General features: G+C 38.3%; 1 protein-coding gene across 3 annotated transcripts in view; it reads left to right on the top strand.

The window, feature by feature from the left end:
* The first annotated feature begins 4,952 nt into the window (after window positions 1-4,952).
* Window positions 4,953-23,600, top strand: part of NRIP1 (nuclear receptor interacting protein 1) — an 80,720-nt gene continuing 62,072 nt past the window's right edge. For 2 of the 3 annotated variants that reach the window (XR_014492397.1, XM_083361640.1), the window contains exon 1: window positions 5,236-5,487. The gene's annotated coding sequence lies outside the window, so the exon portion shown is untranslated. Of the gene's footprint in view, window positions 5,110-5,235; window positions 5,488-23,600 lie in introns of those variants that run through there. The other variant, XM_083361642.1, reaches the window with a different exon arrangement.

Here is a 23,600-nt window from a genome sequence, read left to right as displayed (position 1 = left end):
ACGCATATGCGGGGGAACCTTTACCTTGACAGCAGGGAATCAAGGTGAGATTTGAGGAAAAAAAAACCCACGAAGAGGTATATTAAAAGCAACATTCAATACTCCTCCCCCCAGAGTCTCAGTGTTCATTTGAATCCCAGCCAATCCACAGGTGGCATGGTGTTTTGGTATCCGGTCTTTTCAGGGGGCTCCTCAAGGTCTTTCTCATTTTCGATTTCTTCTGGCTCCAAGCGCAAACTGTCTCTCAGATAAGGGAGAGAGATTCCATCCTCTGAGGGAAGGGCTTCTTGCAGACAGTGCAAAGCAGTCCCAAAAGCTCCCCCCTCCCAACAGAATGGCAGGCCACAAAGAAAGGGTACAGCAAGGTAGAAAATAGGCATATGGTTAAAATACATTTCTTTGGGGACCTGACAGATGTCTGATGTCCCTTTGTTTATCTATTGAATCAATTTGTATGTTTGCCCATCTCAGCAAATAACTCTGGTCAAAAACAATATTAAAATAAAATAAAATAATTGCAACAGATTTCAAAAATTAAAATATATAGGAACCAAAGAATATCATAATCCACAATCATTAACAAAACTAGGAGACAGCTTCACACATTTTGGGCCTCTGGCTCAGGCACAGAAGCAGACCTTACAAAAGACTAGGCAGAGTTAAGGCTATTCTGATCTACAGAGAAAGAATATTCCATAAATAAATATCAAAGCAAATAGAATGTTTGTGGTAAATGCTAAAGGTAGGTAAATTTAGTATAAATGTGAGTATAGTTTTGTATTTAAATAATGCCACGTTGTTGATTCAGAACCCAAATGATTTGCAATGAATGTTGGTTTGTGTGGGCAGAAAGTATGGATCTGAAAAGTAATGTGTTAAGGGCCAAAGAAGTGAACAGTACAAGTTCTATATGAATGATAAATAAAAGAAAAGAAAAGAAAGAAACAAAAAAACCTGGAGAATTGGAAAAAGATTGTAGGTAATACATAATACATAATCTGTTGTGAGGAATGAATATTTGTCAAAAAAAATAAAAATCACTAACTATGAGAACCCTTCTGCCCATTTTATTATATGGAATTGAGAGTTGAATGTGTTAAGATATACAGTTAGTATTAATTTGCTTAAGCAACTTTTTTATTTGCTTATTTACTCTTTATTTTTCTTTGTGTATCTTTCACATGGGTTATTTTTTCTTCTTAGCAATTTGCATGTTTGCTTGCCCAAAAATGGAATGGTGTGAAAAGTAGTTATGTATAATTTCTATTTGTTTTTCATATTCTCATTATTTAATTTCATGAAATATATATGATTAGTGGCACTGAGTATATTCAGTGTTAGAATATTTTATACAAAGCCTTACTTTAAATAACAAATTTCTTTCTAATAATCAATACCTGCTGTTTTCAATGTTTACATTTAGCAATAACACTAAAATTTTAAGTTAATTCTATAATGATTTAATTATTTTACCTTTTAGATTTCTTCTTCTGTGTTAATCTTTTCCTACTGTTTTGCAGAACTTGTCTGAATTGATATACCGTGTTTTCCTGAAAGTAAGACCTACCCCCAAAATAAGCCATAGCTTGACTTTGGGAGTGGGCTTAATATAAGCCCTACCCCAAAATTAGCCCCAGTTTTGGGGCAAGGAACACTCCTAAAATCAAGCTAGGGTGGGGGTGGGGGGGTGGAGCTGCCCTATGCACCCCATATCTACTTACTTCGCAGCCTGGCCTCTTCTTGCCTGGCCCACTTCTTTTGCAGTGTCTCCAAGCCTGCATTTTGCAGACAGAAGCCTTTCCAGAAGGCCACTGCAGCTGAAAACTGAGCAATGGATTCAATGGAGCTCCAGCCTGCATCTTGCAGTCAATCCATATCTCGGTTCTCGGCTGCAGTGTCCTTCCAGAAAGGCCTTTGACTGTAAGATGCAGGCTGGAGCTCCATTCTCAGCTGCAGAATGAAGCTGCTCCTTTGGCCTCAGAAGAAGTGAGCTGGCTGGGCAGGGCTGTCGGTGCCAGAGGAAAGTGGAAAAGACACCCCTCCCCCAAAAAATAAGACCTGGTGCCTCTTTTGGAGGCAAAAAAAAGTAAGTCTGGGTCTTATCGTCAGGACAATATGGTAGTTTAGTATAACCAACGATTGAAATTAGTTACTAAAACTGAAATTAATTTGCCTAATATGAAATACAGTATAGTATTACTTTCCCATTTTTAAAGTATTAATGTTGAATCAAAGGCTGACCTTACATTAAGTTAGAGTTTATATATATATTTTTATTAGGGATATTTCCTCCAAAATAGACTTCACTCATACTTTTTTCCCCAAAATGATTTTTAGTTTCAAGATGTGTCATGATATTCTCTGTAAAGGAATACATCTTGAAGGCTGCAGGACCAACACTTTATCCCAAATTATATAAAATGATATGCAAGACTAGGCAAACATTAGTGACCTACCCATTAATCATTGTTTCAATTAATAATATATAGGTAGTCCTCGACTTACAACAGTTCATTTAGTGACCATCCAAAGTTACAACGGCAGCATCCTCATGGTCACAGGGTCAAAATTCAGATACCTGGCAATTGACTCATATTTATGATGGTTGCTGTGTTACCAGGGACAAACCTTCTGACAAACCAAGTCAATGTGAAAGCCAGATTCACTTAACAACTGTGTTGCTAATTTAACAACTGCAGTGCTTCACTTAACAACTGTTGCAAGATCACAAAATGGGGCAAAGCTCACTTAACAACGGTCTCATTTTGCAACAGAAATTTTGGGCTCAATTGTGGTTGTAAGTCAAGGACTACCTGTATTAAACACCTTTCAAGTACCTTGTTGTTTCGGACACATTTACTGCAAATTGGTTGGGTTCTGAATCAACAACATGGCATCATCTAAATTCAATTGCAAGAATATTAATATTACAACACTTATTATACGAGGGCAATTTGGAAATAAACAACCTTTTGGTTATCAATGACACTCACAGATATAGAACTTTTATTATACACATTAGAAAAGTACATTACATTACTTTTTGACATAATCGCCATTCAGACTGAGGCACTTGTCATAATGTCTTACAAGGTTTGAAATTCCTTGGTAGTAGTCACTTGACGCCAAATCTGGGCTATAGGGAGGGGGTGATCAAAAACATTCCAGTGGAACTGCTTCAAAAGTTCTTGGGTGCGTCTAGGAGTGTGCGGGCAAGCATTATCATGAACCAATACCACACTGGAAGTCAGCATGCCCCAATGCTTGTTATGAATAGTTCATCTGAGTTTTCGTAACTTTCCACAATAGACTTCTGAACTGATGGTCAAACCACGCTCCATGAACTTCACTAGCAGTACTCCTTTGGCATCTTCACATTTGGAGGGATTTTCTATGGTACCACTTCTGGTGTAGTGTTGGTTTAAAATAATTCTTGCCCGCACACCGCTAGACACACCCAAGAACTTTTGAAGCAGTTCCATTGGGATTTTTTGATCACCCCCCCCCAATAGCCCAGATTTGGCATCAAGCAACTACTACTAAGGAATTTCAAACCTTATGACGTTATGAATGGCGATTAGGTCAAAAAAAGTAATGTAATGTTGTACTTTTATAATGTGTATAATTGTTCTGTATCTGGGAGTGTCTGTTAAGTGTTTACACCCAAATGAAGGTTTATTTCTGAATTGCCCTCATATTTGCCATAACACAGGATAACTGACCGGGAATTTGACACGTTAATGAAGTTTTTGTACTGCTGTCTATATAATTATAACACTGGAAGAGAAAAGATTGTTTCTTATGACCACCTGTCTTTTGTCCCAAGGCAAAATTCTTTACCTGTTATTGAATTGTTCAGTACAATTATTATAGCAGCTTAAATTGTTGGTTCGTCTAACCCAGATGTAGGCATTTTATGACCTGTAGGCAACATCCAGCCATTTGGCTGTCCCTATCTAGCCTATGGTGGTTGGTGGCAGGAGGGTAGTGGTGGCATTGAGAGGGTGCCGGTGGCCAGGGGTGGCAGGGGGCGTAAGCAGCCCTCCAGAACAGTCTCAGTTTCTCATGTGGTCCCTTGGGGAAATTAATTGCCTACCCCAAATCTAACCACACTTTTACTGAATGTCAATTTTTGAGGAACTTTGGTAGACATAAAATAAAATCTGGTAGAAGACTTAAAACAACAACTGAAATACAATGCAGCAAGATGTAATGCAAGTGCATCATAAAAACATCTATTTCCTCTTTAGAAAGTCTTAAGGGAAAAATATAATTACATTATTGTTTCTCTTATCGGAAGACAATGTTATTTAGGTCACTTGCTCCTAAGTACTGGAATTTTTACAACAAACACTTAAAAACATTTCTTTTTCAATAGGGCATCTGACTATTGCATTTCCTTTCACCTTTAATCTTTCAGATAACATATAGTACTGGAAAAAAAACACTTATGTTTATTACCATTTCATAAAAGATTTCAATGTATTGATCATTCTTCTAGCATCTAGCTCATTCATGTAGCAATGGCCAAATTTGAATATTTTCTTCACTGTGAGCCAATGTGAAACCATTAATCTGAGGGAATTATTTCAACTTCCCTAATTACCATCACCTGAAAAGTTTAAAGCAATTCGCGTTAATTTGCGCTTTGGTTAACGCGCGCACACATACACACACACACCCCACACACACCCCAGCCTAGGTTTGTTGTGCCTGTTTGTTGACTGTGCATTGAAATCAACTTTCAAATCAACTTTATTTGCACGCGCTGTAGCCTGCCAGGAGATTTCCAAATAGCCAGCTGTGATCCGTGTCGAGGATACACCTTCCCCGTCTCCTCCTCCATCAGATTTTCCTAGCTGGTGGTGGGAAAGAAAAAGGTTAAACCAGCGAAACTTGGCGAGGGAGAGAAATGAAGGGAGGGACTGACAGGCTGGAAAGCAGGGAGGGGAGGAGGAGAAGATCGTAGGCTGCGGGTGAGGCTTTGAAAGTCAGCCTCGCAGGCATTGCAGCAGAGCCCCGAATCAGGGAGAAACGAGGCGGACGTTTAACACACAGAGAGACGCGCCGATCCCCTGTGGAGAGGGCGAGAGCAAGCTTCCCGAAAGGGTATTGTGTGGTCGTGGGAGTGCAGATATGCCTACGCGCGCTTTCGTCTCGGCGCTGGAGGCGGTGGCTTCACGAGTTGCTTCGCCGAGCGGCGGGCGCTTTCTCCTCCCCTTTCCCTTCCCTTCAGCCGCCACTCGTCGGAGCTCCCCACGCTAGAATTAACTGTCGTTTGAGTTCGCGTCCGCTGGTCACGGGGGTGGCCTTTGGAGCAAGGGGAGGTGCGCGCGCGGGCTCGCGCTCGGAGCCCTCTGACGGGCTGCGGACAGGCGGGCCGGCGCTCGGCTCCAGACAGGGTTGCTGCTGCTGCTTCCTCCTGAGGGCGGCAATGGTAGTCGCGGAAGCGGCCGGCGGGAATGCTTACGAGCCTCATTTCGGGAGGTAAGCGCGAGGGCCCCGGTGGGCTTTTCGCCGGGGGAAGGGGTACGGCAGGGCGGGGAGAGGAGGGCGAGGACGACGAGGAAGAAAATGGAAATGGCCGCGGCTGAGGTTAGGGACTCCCGCGGGGCGGGGGGGGGAGGGAGGGAGGGAGTAAAGCGAACTGGAGAGGCGCCGCTTTGGCACCCTGACAAGAACCGGAATCCGGGAGAGACTAAACAGACGGATGGAGTCGTGGGGCACAGGCACCGGAGGAAGAATTGGGAAGGGGGGGTGGTGTACCTCGGCTCTCTCAGGATTATTTCCGGTGGAACCGGTCAGCTTTTTTTCCCCCCTCTCTCTTTTCCTTCCCCCCCCCCGCCCACACTCCCACAGGGGCTATATCAGGGGTCGGCAACCTCGGCTCTTTTATGACTCGTGGACTTCAACTCCCAGAATTCCTGAACCAGCATAGCTGGCTCAGGAATTCTGGGAGTTGAAGTCCACGAGTCATAAAAGAGCCGAGGTTGCCTACCCCTGGGCTATATAAATAAAGTTTGGAGGCGAATTGGGAAGGCAGAACAAGCAAAGTTCTGCCCTCTGTTCTTCCCAGCCTGAATATATGTGGCGGCTTTTTTTTAAATAATAATAATAATAATAATAATAATAATAATAATAATAATAATAATAATAATAATAATAATAATAATAATAATAATAATTCTTTTTTTTTCTTTCGCATCCTCCATACTTTCCTTTCAACCTTTCTCTGAATTGAGAGAGCCCACAAAGTCTTGTGTGCGCAGTGAGCTGCAGTTCCCTTCCACCAGCTGCTCCTCTGCGGATTTAGAGCCCAGGCAAACCTTGGCGAGCTCCTGAAGGCTCAGCCCTGTTCTTCCCACTCCCTTTCCTCGCTACCATCTCTTCTTTTAATTGCACGCACAGCCGCTCTAGACAAGGCCATGCCTCTTTTCTGCCTGGGCTCACCTCTCGTTATTTATTCACTTCCTTTCCATTGGCAAACGGAGATATATGCACGCTTTGCCTGTCTGCATGCACGCACGCACACACACAGATGTGAAGATTTTTTTTTTTTGTTCCCCGTTCAACCTGGTCTTCGGTAACAGATGTTTTCGAATCGCTTTAATTCTAACAATGCGTCCTCGCTTTCTGTCTACTTTCTGCTATTCCAAGCTCAGCCCCGTATCTTGTTGCGCCGTTTGTCTCTAGGGATGATTTTCTTGGCCAAGTCTTCTTCAGAAATAACAGGGAGAAAAATGGTAACATCTCTAGAGGTTTTTTGGGTTGTACTTACTCAATTTGATGACAAGACAGTTGTGACTGAAAGATCCCTGCGAGTGGTATTAAGAAACTTTTCTGAAGTATATAGTGTACAATGACTTGATAACATTGTCAACCTTAGCACATACTGCATTAGTTATAAAGTTGTGACGTTAATAAATATAGAAGTGCCTTATATGGATATTGTAATGTATATTCTATTTGACAACTCTTTTTCTAAATATGTAGTTTCTTTACCAAACCAATTATTTCTACGATACCGAGTGGCATATTTTTTTTTGGTACAAAGCAAATGAAGTGTCATGCATATAATTCACAGAGTTCACAGGGAATATAGGAGTAATTCAGCTTTTAATTTCAGCTTGATTTTAGAGGTGAAGATTGTTCTTTATTCTCTGGAATAAAGCCTGTTAAGAAAGAAAAGATGAATAAATTTGTATTTAACTTTTAATGGATTGTAGCTCAGTGTGACATATGCCACACTCTCGGTAGACTAGTTAAGCATGTGTGATCTGAATAGGCAATGTGCTTAATAGCACAGAAGTATTTTGTATGTTTCCAAGTGTTCATATTTGTTCTGCTTTTGCTTTCAGTTTGTCCCTTGGTTTCTTTAATCTCTTTTATAAAAGTTTTTGACTTATTTTAATTCTTTAAGGAATTCAGGAAGGAACCTCTTTTTATATAAAAAGAACTAAAGCATTGGTTTATGGCAGATGATAAGGAAAATATTAGTAGAGTAGTGGCTATTTTTAATTATTGTAAACAAATGCAGAGTTTAGATGGAATAGTCACATGATAAAAGTCCCTAAATTCAAAAGCAAGGTGTAAACAATTATTTATGTTTGAGAAGATATGATTTGATTTTTAAGTAAATTCCCAGGCACAGACTGATCATATAAATATACACAAATGCATTATCAATAAAGGTGTGGCACTGAGAATTAATGGAATGTGTTAAAAGACCTGCACTTACTCAGTAAATTCCAAATTCTTTCAGTTGCTTGTATTTGCTCACCACTTAACTGGTATAGGATTTAGCCTGATTAATTTGGACAAACATCTTGTGCTACGTTTTGTCCATACTTTAATTTTTCTTCATAATTGGAATAGGATTAAGGTACATACAATACCACCTTTATTATAGTAATGGCAGTAGCACTTAGACTTATATACCACTCCACAGTGCATTATAGCACTCTGAGTGCTGTACAACGTCATTATATAACTTACTAAACCAGGATTGCTAATTTTTCTTCCCCCTTTTGTTTTTTTGGGGGGAGGGCGGGGGTAAAAGTAAAAGATAGATCTGGTCACAAGGCTGCCTTTCCATTTCTTTATCAGACTTGCATGGCATTATTTATCATTGTGCTTTTTCACAAATTATCAATATTAGTTCCTAAAATAATATTTACATTAAAAACCCTGCACTATAATTTTCAGAAAAAAGTGCCAGTCATTTTCAAACTACATAATTTAATGAATTAGTGTAGGATAACACTGTAATAAACAGATGTTGAAATATGAATTTATTGAAATATCAAGTTTTTTATTCATATTGTTTTCCTAGTCATTTACACATTATTATAATTTTTTGTGTGTTTGGATTCCTACAAATTCCTAAAACGCCTATGAATTCTAAAAAAAACCATGTCAAGTCAAACCTAATTCCTGTGACTAACCAACACATCCATGTTGTCTTGGAAACAATACATAGATCTATAAAAGAAAGCTCATTGCTTTCTTCCAGAGAATTGTGTTTTTTTTTCAATTTCCCAATCTTGTCTACAGTACTCGGATTACTTGGTGATCTCCCATCCAAGTATTAATTTAGTCTTATTCTCATTATTCTGATCTTAAAAAATAAGATCACCAAGAGGTGCTAGATTCTACCACCAATGGTGGTATGGATTTTAAAACTATGTAATAATTAAAAGAAATGTTTTGTTCAGGCTGCTTTTTTACAAATATATAATATCTGCCACAAAAAATTGAAACATTATTTTAAAAGTGAGATGCATAATTTTTTGGATTAAATAATATTACTCTGAAGATTTTTTATAATATAGATGAAATAAGCATGCATTGAGGATTGACAACGGGATCACTTATAGTAAGGATGGCGGGGGTGGAGTGAAAGTTCTTTTTCTGAATAAATTCTTAGGAAAATCCATTTAAATTAAATTAAATTTCCTGGTATCTTATTTGTTGAATATGACAGTACTCTTAATATTGTGTTCCAATACAACAAATTTTAACCATCTAAGAATACCAAGATACAAAAGGCTAGCTGATATAGAAGTTACTTACAATTATGAAGATCTGAAAGATGCTGCATAGTCTTGGGTGGAAATACTGCTTCCAGTAAATCAGCGTTGATACAAATAATTTATGATCAAGGTTATTTTTTATTTTCTAAAATTACATTTCTTTTTCTAGTGATGATAAAGATCATACTTTCATATATACTAGCTCGGGGGTCTCCAACCCTCGGTACCAGGCCGCGTCATGCCAGCAACCGGGCCGCACAAACAAGCAAAACCCCATCCGTGGGATGCAGGCAGCACACAAAACCACGCACCCTCCGGTCCATGGAAAAATCTCTCTCCATGGAACCTCTCCCTGGTGCCAAAAAGGTTGGGTACCTCTGTCCTAGGTGGCTATTACTATGTTCAGTACAGGAGTCATAATACAGGTAAAACTCGAAAAATTAGAATGTCGTGAAAAAGTTCATTTATTTCAGTAATGCAACTTTAAAGGGGAAACTAATATATGACATAGACTCATTACATGCAAAGCAAGATAGTTCAAGCCGTGATTTGTCATAATTGTGATGATTATGGCGTACACCCCTACAATCTACGCCAATCATTCTCACATATGCCAATCTCAGCCAAACCATTTTGCTCAGGTACTGTGCTGTATTAAATGTAATTTTCAAATTCTGGCCGCATATAAGGTAAGTTATTTTCATATGGGGATCCCAATGGGTCATTCGTTTAGTGCATAGGCCAAGGTACCTGTCTCTCACCCTCTTATACAGGCAGCAATCAAATAGGATGTGAGCCAGGTCGTCTACCTCTGCCGCTCTGCCATTATAGAGTATAGAGTGGAATCTCCCATACCTGACCATTGTGTCAAGCTGTTCAAATCTTGCTTGTGTAAATATCTCCCTAACAGTTGTAACTTCATGTTAAATGTTAAAATTCATGACAGTACAATTAGAAAAAACTGAACAAGTATGGTTTCTTTGGAAGAGTTATCAGGAGAAAGCCTCTTCTTTTTAAAAAGAACATGGCAGCACAGCTTAGGTTTGCAAAGTTGCATCTGAACAAATCAAAGACTTCTGGATCACTGATCTTTGGATAGACAAAAACAAAGATGAAAATGTTTGACCATAAGGCACAGGGCCACATTTGGTGAAAACCAAACGTAGCATTTCAGCACAACCATACTTACTGTCAAGCACAGTGGTGAAGCGATGATGATTTGGGCTTGTTTTGCAGCCACAGGACCTGGGCACTTTACAGTCATTGAGTCGACCATGAAGTCCTCGGTATACCAAGGTATTCTAGAGTCAAATGTGAGGCCATCTGTCCACAGCTAAAGTTTGGCCGACATTGGGTCATGCAACACGACAATGATCCTAAGCACACCAGCAAATCTACAACAGAATGGCTGAAAAAGAAAAGAATCAAGGTGTTGCAATGGCCTAGTCAGTCCAGACTTCAGTCTGATTGAAATGCTTTGGCAGGACCTCAAGAGAGCTGTGCATAAAAGCCCACAAACCTCCATGAACAGAAGCAATCTTGTAAAGAAGAGTGTGCCAAAATTCCTCCACAGGAGGAACTGATAAAGTCATACAGAAATTGATTACTTCCAAGTTATTGCTAAAAGTGATTCTAAAAACTATTGAATCATAAGGTGTACTTCAATTTCAATTTAGATAATTTAGATAATTTTTACTATGTCCTGATACATAAAACCATAGAACTCAAAGAGGATGTACTTCTTTTCCCACATGACTATATATACCACCTATCTCACTGTTGAAGCTATTCTTGGCAGCATACAAAATGAACGTAGAAAGATGTTCATGCTAGCAAGGTTTAATACTCTACTGTCGAAGCTTTGTTGTTGTTAGCTGCGAAGTCGAGTCCGACCAATCGCAACCCTATGGACAACGTTCCTCCAGGCCTTCCTGTCCTCTACCATCTTCTGGAGTCCATTTAAGCTTATGCCTACTGCTTCAGTGACTCCATCCAGCCACCTCATTCTCTGTCGTCCCCTTCTTCTATTGCCCTCAATCTTTCCCAGCATTAGGCTCTTCTCTACTGAGTCCTTCCTTCTCAATTAGGTGGCCAAAGTATTTGAGTTTTAGCTTTAGGATCTGGCCTTCTAAAGAGCAGTCAGGGTTGATCTCCTCTAGGACTGACCGGTTTGATCGCCTTGCAGTCCAAGGGACTCGCAGGAGTCTTCTCCAGCACCGTAGTTTAAAGGCCTCAATTCTTTGGTGCTCAGCCTTTTTTATGGTCTAACTTTCACTGCCATACATTGCAACTGGGAAGACCATGGCCTTGACTATACGCACTTTTGTTGACAGGGCGATGTCACTGCTTTTTAGTGTGCTGTCTAGATTTGCATTAGGGCAATTTAGTAACATTCACTGTTTATAGCACCTTGCATATGCTTGAAATAGCCATTAAACCAACGTAGTATAAAATATATAAGGGTTGGAAATCTATATGCTACTCACCAAGTGCATGTGTTATCCTGAGCCTGAATTACATTTTTGATCAGAAGACGCCAGTCTTTTAATACATTATGAAATTACATTTTTGATCAGTAGATACCTCTTTTAATATATCAACCAAATGTATATATTTATCCTTTGATTATTTATTCTATAAAATAAAATCTATAATTTTTCAAGCAGATTGCAATACACATCTTCTAACATTATTTGAAAGCCATATGCAATACTTAAGTTTTTACCTTTTTGAAATCAAGCTAATTTTTTAAGGTTCTGCATCTTGCTCTTTTAATAAGAATATGAAAACTCCCAGGACCATGTAGGCTGTATGTGTCTATTTTTTTGTTTTCATCAACTTATATTTTAGGTTGATTATGTAAAGCTGTTGTACTTTAGATTTATTGAAATTCCATATTAGGAGGAATCATTAGAAGGTATTGAAATAGCATTAATTGATTATGTGCCATCAAGTCAGTGTCCACTCTTAGTGAATACATAGATTTTCTGCAAGACAATCTGTCCCTAACCTGGTTTTCAGGTCTTCCAACAGTACACCTATCACCAATGATGCTGCTGGTCATCGTCATTTTCTTTCTCCTTCCAACTTGCACAGCCTTAGAGCCTTCTTCAGAGACATAGCTCATTGCATAATGTCTAAATTGAAATAGCATACTATAGTATTAATTGATAAAGCTCTATATTTTGTTATGAGTTGAGGTCGATTTGGCAGGAACCACTAATTTCCAGGCTAAAGAAAATCATATCACCATATAATGTGTTTACCTAAGACCATCGCAAGAATGACCAAGTATCCATTAATTCAGAAGAGTCAGAGGAAAAAAGCTTAGACTTTAAACTTTAGCGTATTGACCTCTGTAAAAACATTGACTCCTTTGCACTGTGGAGGGCAAATAATTTCTCTGTCGTGCTGTCATTTTCGTCAGCAAGAAAAAAAAATCTAAAATAGGCAAGTCATATTTTAAAATCTTCCAGTTAGCCTATTCTTGAGTGAGGAATTAAATGTCTGTGGAGCTGAGATTTATTGCTGAGTTCTTATGTGAAGGCTAACTATAGTCGTTACTTATATCAATGCTTGTTTGCAATTTTCTTGGCAGTATTTCTTTTTTGAGGATAGAATCAGAATTGTTGAACACCTTTCATTTTTGAATTGAGGAAAGTAGCACTTACATTTTCAGCAGCTTAAATGGCATTTACAGCAACTTTTTAGTTTATCATATTTGAACTTGTACTAGATAAGGTTAATAGGTTAGCAACAGAAGGTCAAATTATGAGGCATTACGCTTAATTAAAGCAGAGCAGGAGTGGCAGGAGTATGTGACAGCTAAATAAGTTCCCTGCAGACTAATGCCAGTTATGGTGGAACCATGCCTTAATTTAAGTGATTTTGTGCAAGGGGCTGTGATGATTAACAGTTTGATATGCTAGACATTTCTAGCCAATCCCATCTGTTCTAGAGGTTAAGAAAGCACACCTTTATGAGCTGATGATTGATTGATTTTGGTACCTTTTTGGTAAAATTCCAAGGCCAGTGCAGTAAGTAAAAGTTACAATTGTTCGGTAATTTTTAACTGTAACTCTTTTGCATTGTGTCTACCTGCAAACTATAACATTGCTATAGAACCGGGTCGCGGCGTGCTAGCAACCGGTCCGCACAAACAAGCCAAGCCCCATCTGTGGGATGCAAGCAGCACATAAACCACGCCCCCTCCAGTCCGCGGAAAAACCTTTCTCCACGGAACCGGTCCCTGGTGTCCAAAAGGTTGGGGACCTCTGCTATAGAATACAAATAACTTGTCAACCAAGTTATGAGAATGGAGAATGTGGCATATGCCTGTATACTCACTTTGAAACAGAATTGGTTGTAATTAATTTTCTAAAGTCATATTAAAAATAGACATATATAAATAAAGTCATATAAAAAGAAAATTCTCTGATAATCTTCACATTTTCTGTCTGAAATTGAACACTGAACATCGAATTCCTTTCAAATGGCTCATTTGTTTCATGTTTTTACTTTGGACCTATAGTTAATCACTATTAAAGGAAAGCATAGAGAAAAAAATGACTTTTATGACATAGCATATGAGAAGGGTTTATACAATGTGATCGCAGAATGGGAAAGAGGGATACAATTATTGTAAAATGGGTATAGGAACATGAATGCAAAATTATTGTATGATTTCTAAAATGGGACAAAGTACAGAGTTGGGAATTCAGATAGATAAAAATATCACTGTATGTAACTGTTAACATATGATTGAATAATAGAATAGTTAGGTTCTCTTTATATATACAAACCTCCATGGAAGTACATGTGCATGTATTGGTCTTAGGATGTATGAATCATTTTATACAAATATGCATATGTGCCACATAAGTATAATATACCTATAAACAGTATAAGCATGCCAGATCAGTATAATATACCTATATATAAGTATATATACCTATTTAATTCAATAGTTGTATTTTTCTGTATTTTAATCCTGACTGCTCCTAATCACGTTTGTTGTATTATATTTTGGTTATTTATTTGGAATTGTATTTTATTAGACATAGAGTTTGATGAGTGGAGATGACTTTAGTTTCTAGCTTGTTTTCTCCACTTCCTACATACATAGTTTCAACTAATTAAGGTTTAGTGACTCACCTTATTATAAATCTTATTTGTCTAAGGTAAGTAGGTTGTATAAAAGGTGCTGTGTGGCTTGCACTAAAGTTTAGTATATATTGTGTTTATTATAGTAGCTTTCAGAGTTTTCAGTTGGTAAAATGTATAGTTTAATTGCCATAAGAATTAAGAAGCGACAGAATAGGTAAAATGTATAGTTTAATTGCCATAAGAATTAAGAAGCGACAGAATATGTAGCTATTGTTTGAAATAAAGGCATAACAAAATGTTATTTTAAAAGTAGGATATTATACTACTTTGCCATCTATTTAATTACTGTGTCAGAATGCTTCACATTCTTAAAATAAACAAGATAACAAGTCAGCATATTAAAATAACCCGGAATTTACAATATTATTATTATTAACAACAACAACAATGTATCTTCTACTGAAACATCATTAATGTATTCTAGTAAAAAGATTTTTAATTATGTTCAAGGTTCCTGTACAACTAAACTTAGTCAATTTTAGGTACGGTTTGACTGCAGCTAAATTGTTTATCAGAGCTTTAGGATCTTCAACATATCCCTGTGTATAGACAAATATTCACATTTAAATCCCTTTTCTGAATTTGTAGTGGAGAAAGCAATAGAGTTCAATCTTTGAGAACTTTTTCCAGTCTACCATGAAATTATAACTATGGAAAGACATAAGCTAATAACACTTAGTTATAATTCTCCTTTCTGCAAGTTTAAGGTTGGACTACTACAGAGCCTCAGATTGCCTCCAGACTGTTAAGGGTCTGACTGTGGGAGAACAAACTGAAGCTGAATTCATGAAAGATTAAGTGGTTATTGAATACAGGAGATGGACTTTAGAGTGTGAATAACATGCCTATTTGATTGGATCATATTTCCCTTCTGGAGTAGGTTCGCAATTTTGAGTTTTCAAGTGGATTAATTTTTGCTGATAGAGGAGAGACGTGTTTGTGACATGCGTGTTAGAATATATTGTAGTTTGCTGTTTTTCCTATAGACCTTTAAAATATTCTGGAAACAACTTCTGACTAGAATGTGGCAGCATAGGTGAAAAATGGCATCTTTCAGAAGTGCTACAACATCCAGAAATTGATGTTTTTGGATATTTCAGCAACAATGAAATAGATACATTGTTTATGTTTATGTTTATGTTTTATTTGATTTGTATACCGCCCTTCTCCCTAGGGACTCAGGGCGGTTTGCTAATTGCATTTTGAATTCAGTTTGAGATGGGTGTAAGAAAGTATAATGTACAAAGACATGAAAATAAATATATATATATATGTATTTTTGTTTTTGTTTTGACTCGGGGGAAATTTTCTTTGCAGAACAAATTGCTAGTTTTGAGCAAGTCTCCTATTTATTACGGCTTAAATGGGGGCTTGAACCCTATTTTTGTATGTAGGCCTTCTCTGTTTTCCAAGATATGTTCTTATAGCATTGTGACCCAGACAGTGGAATAGGAAATAATGATATTCTGGATGTGAGATTTCTTATTTGAAATGGATTGATTGTCTTACTCCAAGGAAAAATGGGAGTATATCTGGGAACACCAGAACATTTTGGAAAAGACTCACGCTGTATTGTGTATAACTGTGGACAAGACTATAGCGGACTACTAGGCTATATGGAAATGTAGAGGAGGAATAACAGAGTATTTTGGTGATGATAGGTTGGGAAAGATATACAGTAGAAGAAACAATGGGTAGGGTGTTCCAACATAAAAGTGTCAAGCAATTTTGTGCAAACCTTTAGTTCTAGCCCAAGTGCCTCATTCCATCATTCTCATAGCGATATTTATTTGTTTATTTAAATTTGTGACCATACCCTACTCCAAACGACTCTGGATGGCTTATACTTTTTTTAAAAAGGTGGAGTACAGTGAGAAATAACCATCCTATATCTAAGCCTGGGAAAACAGCCAGTTTTTCAAGGACTTTCAGAACATTATCAAGAGCTATACCAATCTGTAGGAGGTGATAATGTTCCAGAGGGTAGGCACTGTGACAGAGAAGGTGCACTTCCTAAGTCCCAAAAGGTATTGTTAATTGAAGGAACTTGGAGCTCATCCATTCTGCCTAGTTTTCATGACTGGATAGAAACTATTGGAAATAGGCACTCTCTCAAATATCATATTTTGTACTGATGGAAATAATGAGCTCAGTTTTTTTGTAGAAAATGTCAATTTTGTTTGAAAATGTTAGTTTGTATTTGTCCCTAACCTGATGGTAGATAAACACAGGAAATTGCCATGTTTCATTAAAATCTGGTTGGGTAAAGAGAGGAATGATAATTTTTCAAATAATTCGCTTTCCAGATTTCATTTGCTACATTTTGCATGATCCCAAGATCAGAAACAGAGAGTGTAAATTATATTTTGGGAAAGCTTGATTATCTCTGACATGACTCTGTGTACTTTAATTACTTGCACCCTTTTGTGTGCTATGCTGGGGGAATCTATGCTGGGCACTGATCCTGACACCTACTTAAGGTGCCAAATAGAGTGCTGACCTGAGTACAACTTTAACTGAGGGACAGGCAGGACTGTGGGTGAGGGAGCTTTTTAGCTGCTGACTTTGTGGGGGCAAAGATGTGCCATTTGTGTTTTTTTTTTTCCTTCTAGGCTTCCCTCCTGGATTTTGAATGCCTATACTTGGCTAAGGTTTCCTACAACAAGCACTCAAGATCATGGCAATGGCAGAGAGGGCATTCAGCTGAATGGTGCTGATTGGAGATGAGGCAGCTCATGTTTGATGGTTGCTGTGGTAATACCATAATCCAGTTTCATGCTAATGACACTAGGACTGTTGGCTGCATTGATTGTGTTCCTGTTGGCTGGCAGTGGGTTTTTTTTTCTATGTTTCCTGCTTGCAGGTGCTGTGATGATGCACGGAGCTGTTGGCACTGTAATATGGTGTTTTTTGCAATTCCCAAAGAGAGAGGCTATTGACTCTAGCAACCGGGGATTATGCAGAGTGGGTGGTAGCAGCTGCCTGGTTTACAGACTGCTGTGGACTCCCTTCTCTCCTCTTTGGAGTCATCTTGGCCCTTTATTGCTGACTCAACATACAGTGCATTTAGAAAGTATTCAGAGCCCCTTCACTTTTGCCAATTTTGTTATGCTGCAGCCTGATTCTACAGTTGTTGAAATTCATTTTTTCTCATTAATCTACACTCAACACATCATTATGATAAAATGAAAACAGCATGATGCTGCCACCACCATGTTAGGGTGACATTGTTAGGATGATATTGAGCAGATGATAAACAGTTTCCTCCAGATGTTTAGAACTGAGGCCAAACAGTTTGATCTTGGTTTCATCAGACCAGAGAATCTTGTTCCTCACAGAGGAACTTCAGGTGCTTTTTTGCAAACTCCAAGTGGACTTTCATGTGTTTTGCACTGAGAAGAGGTTTCTATCTAGCCACTCTGCCATAAAGCCCAGATTGATGTAGGGCTGCAGTGATGGTTGTCTTCTGGAACTCTGTTCCATCTCCACACAGGGTCTCTGGAGCTCGCTCAGTGACCATCAGGTTCCTGGTCACTTCTCTTACTAAGGGCCTTCTCACCCAGTTGCTCAGTTTGACTGGACGTCCAGCTCTTGGAAGAGTCCTGGTTGTGCCAAATGTCTTCCATTTGTGAATTATGGAGGCCACTGTGCTCTTAGGAACCTTCAGTGCAGCAGAAATTTTATTGTAGCCTTCCCAAGATCTGTTCCTTTCAGTGATCCTGTCTCTCAGCTCTGCAGGCAGTTCCTTTGACCTCATGCCTTTTGCTCTCCCACAGTATGCAATGCCAGCTGTGAGGCCTTCTGTAGAGAGGTGTGTGCCTTTCCAAATCATGTCCAAGCAATTTAATTTACTACAAGTTGACTCTAATCAAGGTGTAGAAACGTGTCAGCAATGATCAAGAGAAATTGGAGGCACCAGAGCTAAATTTCAAATGTTGTTGCAAAGGGTTTGAATATTTATGCCAATGTGATATTTTTCTTTTTAATAAATTTACAGACATTTCTAAAGTTCTGATTTCATTTTGTTATTATGAGGTACTGAGTGTATGTAGATCAATGAGAAAAAAATGAATTCAACCACTGTAGAATTAGGCTGCAGCATTACAAAATTGGCAAAAGTGAAGGGAGTCTGAATGCTTTTTGAATGCACTATATATCAAACTGATCCTTGTGCAGTCAGCTTCATCCTTAGCACAGTCTTCCACTTGCAGGATAGGCAGTTTGGGGTCTGAGGGCTGTTGGTGACAGTTCTGGGAGACTGGATGACTGGTCACCTTCCCTAGGTGAGAGCTAGTGGGGGATATTGGTTATAATGTGGTTTGTCCAGTATTCTTCTTTTGGAGAAGGTGATTTAGAAGGTAATCATGCAGCAATTTCAGAGGACTCTGGAAGAAGTGGATTATCTGGACGCTTTTCAGTCAAGATTTAGGCATTGGAAAGAGCATTGGTTGCACTTTTGAATGATTTCTAATGGGAGTGGGATCGAGATTGTATATTATCCTTGCTTTGCTTGACCTCTCATCTGCCTTCAATACCATTGATCATTGTATTCTTCTGTATCAGCTCTGAGATTGGGGTGTGACTGGCACTTTATTATGCTAGTTCTTTTCCTTTCTCTGGGGTGGAAGAGAAATGACAGAGAAGAGATCCCGCCCCCAGTCCCTACTCAGTTGGGTTCCACAAGTTTTGGTGCTATCTCCTCCCCTATTTAACATCTACATTTCACTATTGGGTGAGATCATCCATCACCATGGGGTGAGGTATTATCAATACACTGAAGATACCCAATTATAGCTTTCTTCCCTGGTGACTTAAGTGATGCTGTTCATGTCTTATTCCAGTGTCTGGAGACTGTGGGGATGGAGAACAACAGGCCTCAGATGAACTCTGATAATACTGAGTGGTTCTAGGTTTTGGGACCCTCTTTCTTGCAGACTGTGCCATCTTTGGTATTAGATAGAGCTGCACTGGCCTAAATTAGACCCAGTGGACAAACGGGTTTTTCCTAGAGTCACAAAGCAGATGGCATTCGTGGCTAGGAGGTTTTTTTTGCAAAGCTTCCAGTTGTGTGCTTGTTGATTTGTTCCTGGATAGGAAGGCCCTGGTTACCACCTGAAACGACTACTGTAATGAGACTGCCCTTGAAGAGTATTTGAAAGCTTAAACTGATGAAAATGCAGCAGTACAGGCATTTATGTGCGTGCCTTGAATGGCACACATTACATCTCTGCTCCATGAGCTGCACTGGTTGCCAGTTTGCTTCCAAGTCCAATTCAAGGTGCTACTTTTGACCTTTAAAGCCCTTCATGTTCTACCAAATTAATCTGCCCATCCTGTCAGGGCTGACAGAAGAATTATTTTGCATATATCATATGCAAAAGAGTTCATCTGGTGGGATCCAGGAGGCGGGCTCCTCAAAGGGAAATTAGTCTCATCCTTGACATCCTTTTGGAAGCCCTTTGAAAAATGGCTTTGTCAGTAAGACTAGGGATCTCAAGGCAACGGTGTGTTGATGAGGTGGATTAAAAATTTGGATTTTATTATTTTTTATTGTAAGCCACTTAAAATCACATTACTGTTAGAGAGATGGCTGTCTAAATTATCTATTTCTACCTATCTTACTATCTTACAGTAGTTTGGGTTTGGCAGATGGTTTTGCTAAGTATGTGATTGAATATTTTCACACGGAGAAGATTAGAGCTCTGCAAAATATAAAATTGAAGGTAAAAACTAGAAATGAATTTGACAATATGGAGACAAAATCATACTCAAATAAATATAATATTGTCGTAAAACATCCTTAACTTTCTATCCTTGTATCACCAGGGTATGCTGCATCAGTCATATTAAAAGTGATATACTTTTTTTTAGGGTTGAGGTTCAAAGAAATCTATCACAAGGCCTTTCTGAGATTTTTGTGCAATACTTATTGATCTAATCATCCAAATTTGCTCAGATCTGGAATATCCAAAAATAGAGTCAGAGGAGATAGTGATATAGATAGAAATAGATAATTTAGACAGCCATCCACCTAACAATAAAGTGATTTTAAGTGGCTTACAATAAAAATAATAAAATCCAAATTCTGGGGGAATTATTTTGATATTGCCAGTTTTGAGGAATCAGACAGGGTGACCTACATTCATGACCAACTCAGCTTCTATGTGAAGTGGCTGTTTTGAAAGAGATAATCTTCAACTCTTCCTGCTGAAGAGACACTAGAACTGTCCAGCTTAGATCACTATTAAACTGTGTCCACCCTTTTATTTTTAGGGACAGCTGCTAAGAAGATTAGAGGATTTTCAAGCACTCTATCAAATACAAATTGTCTGGATCCCGTTTAGTCAGGATGTAGCCTAGGTATGGGATAGAGTCTGCACTGATCATTCTGTTTGATTACATTTATTGGTATCTGAATGATGGAAATGCATCCTTTTAAATTAAATTCTCTCAAATTTCTCTGCAGCTTTCCATACCATTGATTATGGTATCTTTCTTGGTTACCTGTAATGATTATGGATCAAGATCATTATGCTTAGTAGTTCTACATCTTAAGCAGGTATTCCTATTGCAGAAACGGGTTATTACTCACACCCTGATCACTTCTTGGCTGGATATTACAACATGTTCTACTTGGTGCTGGCCTTGAAAACGATCCAAAAATTGCAACTACTCTTGAGTTTAGCAGCACATGCAGTTTGGGGCACTCCATAGTTCATCAGTGTTATACTGCTATGTGAGGTCATTGGCTTCTAGCTTTATTTCCAGGTGCAATTTAAAGTAATTACCATCTTTAAAGCCCTGAAGGACAGAGGACCAAGTTATTTAAGGAGCCACTTTGCCCATTCCACAGGTCAGATAGGGTGGGGGCATCCCAGATTGCTTCCCTTAAATGTCATCATCTGTAAGTAGACCTTCTCAGTAGCATCCCCTGCCCTCTGGAACACTCCCCCATGAGAATACTATGAGCCTCTACTCACTTAGTCTTCTGGAAAGCTTTGAAAACCTAGCATTTCAAATAAATATTGGGGAAGAGAGAGGCTGGAGCCCAGTAAAGTTGTTTTTGTGGGTGTTTTGCTTTTGGGAGCACCAGAAATTTTTTGTGATGTTATTATGCTTTTTACATTTGTATTGTTTTTCAGCTGCTGAGTGTTAGAGTACATAACACAAGTGGCTACATAAGTCTTATAAATACACAAAAAAATGAACAGTTACCATAGCACAGGATAAAGATGCTGTGAAGTTCTCCTAATGGAGAACTAAATAGTAAAGGACAAAGTGAAATGAAATCTTGGTCCATAATTTGTTGAGCCATTCTGCACTTACCAGGACTGCTAGTTATGCAGGTAAATCTCTCTAGCTAATCTCAATATACACATGTTGTACTTTGACAATAAAAGTTTGTTTGTTTGTTTGTTTGTTTGTTTATTTATTTATTTATTTATTTATTTATTTATTTATTTATTTATTTATTTATTGGTTGCCGCCTAGAGGCCAACTGTATAAATAGCAGCATAGCAGCTATTCATTTGCTTCTGTTATGTTCTGACTCAATAAACCTTGTTGCTGTTTGAAAAATAATGGATAGAGCAACTTTTGTACATGGAGCAGGAAACCCTGACAGCACTTACTTATGCAATTTTAGGTTGTACTACCGCAATATGTTTTATATGGACTGATTTTATGTCAAATGGTACCAGAATATGGTAGCCCCTCTTTTGGCAAATCAAATCAGCAAAATCATGTAACATTGATGCTCCAGACATTGCATTGGTTGCCAGTAGGCTTGTAAGTGTAATTAAAGTGCTAGTCATTACATACAAAGCCCTATGTGACTTGGCACTTTGATATCATCATGGTTAGCTGTTTCATATAGGTAGTCCAGGACTTAAGTCCACGATTAGGACCAGAAATTCCATTGCTAAGCAAGGTGGGCATTAAGTCATGCCTGATTTTATTATGGTTTTTTTGCCATAGTTATTAAACGAATCACTGCAGTTAAGTGAATCATGCAGTCATTAAGCAAATGCAACTTGCCCCTTTGACTTTGCTTGTTGGAAGCCAGCTGAGAAAGTCACATATCGCAATCACATGACTCTGGGATGCTGCAGCCATTGGAAATATGTGCTGCTTGTCAAACACCCAGATTCCGATCACATGACGGGATGCTGCAGTGGTCATATGTGCAAGGAACGGTGTAAGTCACTTTTTTCAGTGCCATTGTAACTGAATGGTTGCTAAACAAATGGTCAAGTCAAGGACTACCAATATAGTGCGGTCTTATTCAGTATATTCTTCTAGATAAGAATGTTGAATGTCTTTTCCCCCTTCCACGTAAGATACAAGAAGGGGAGCTATAGAGCATTTTTTTTCAGTTTGTTCCTCTCCCTTTGAACAAGTTGCAACTATAAATTCAGGAAACATATTCCTGAAAGGCAGTGAGAAAAATGTTGTAAAGAGAATTTGAACTGTGATCTTGCTAAGGGTAGACTCCCAACCAGTAATATTTGTTCTGATTTAAAGGAATGTTTTCATTTAGATTTCAGTTCTAATAAATCTGTATTTACAGTATATAAGATGTGGGAGGCAAATTGGAATCTACAGTATATTATATAAATACTGTAATAAAAGCTAGTTGGATTTTCTGGTTGTTCAAAATGTGTGTGTGTGTGTGTGTGTGTGTATACACACACACATTGTAGGTCATCCAGAACTAGTTGGGAGTAGGTGCTGTTTTACAATATAGTTGTATTACAATATAATAGAATTCTGCTTCAGTTCTATCATCTTTTTTGACCCATTGCTTCTCTTCTTTCTGTTCTTGGGCACATAGATGAAATTTTGTAATAGATCAGACCTGCAACTTATCTCTCTTCCTAGACTCAAAGGGATAGGACAATGTAATTGGGAAAAAGCAGTTCCTCAAATATTCCCTTACTTGTTTAATGTATTTATGAATATATGTATAAGGAATATTTGTAATGAAACCTATTGGTTGGGGTTTGAACCTACATTTACTTTTGTATGTAAATGATGGCTTGTTATTGCTCCAGACCCTGAGTAATTTGTGCTAGTGCTGGCTGAATTGAAGATACAAAAAGGAGTATAGATCTGAAAATGATTGTGTCAATGACAAATATACAGTGTGTATGTTAATGAAATGGCAAACAATTACAAATTACGAATAAATGCATAAAACAAAATAAAATCTACTCCAGGAAGCTCAGTTTAATTTATCAACTGTTGTTGAAATAAGTTTATTTCACAAAGTACATATGAGCTTGTTTCACAATCTTGTTTTGTTGGTTTTTTTTTTTTGCTAATTTTGGAGTTCTGAAGACAAAATGCAGTGTATAATTCTAAACGGTTTGTAAAGTCTGTACAATATATTCACATTCTCCA

Source organism: Vipera ursinii (assembly GCF_947247035.1).
Source record: "Vipera ursinii genome assembly, chromosome: 4".
Taxonomy (NCBI): Eukaryota; Metazoa; Chordata; class Lepidosauria; order Squamata; family Viperidae; genus Vipera; species Vipera ursinii.
The sequence above is the reverse complement of the archived record's forward strand: the minus strand, read 5'-3'. Positions and strand labels throughout refer to the sequence as shown.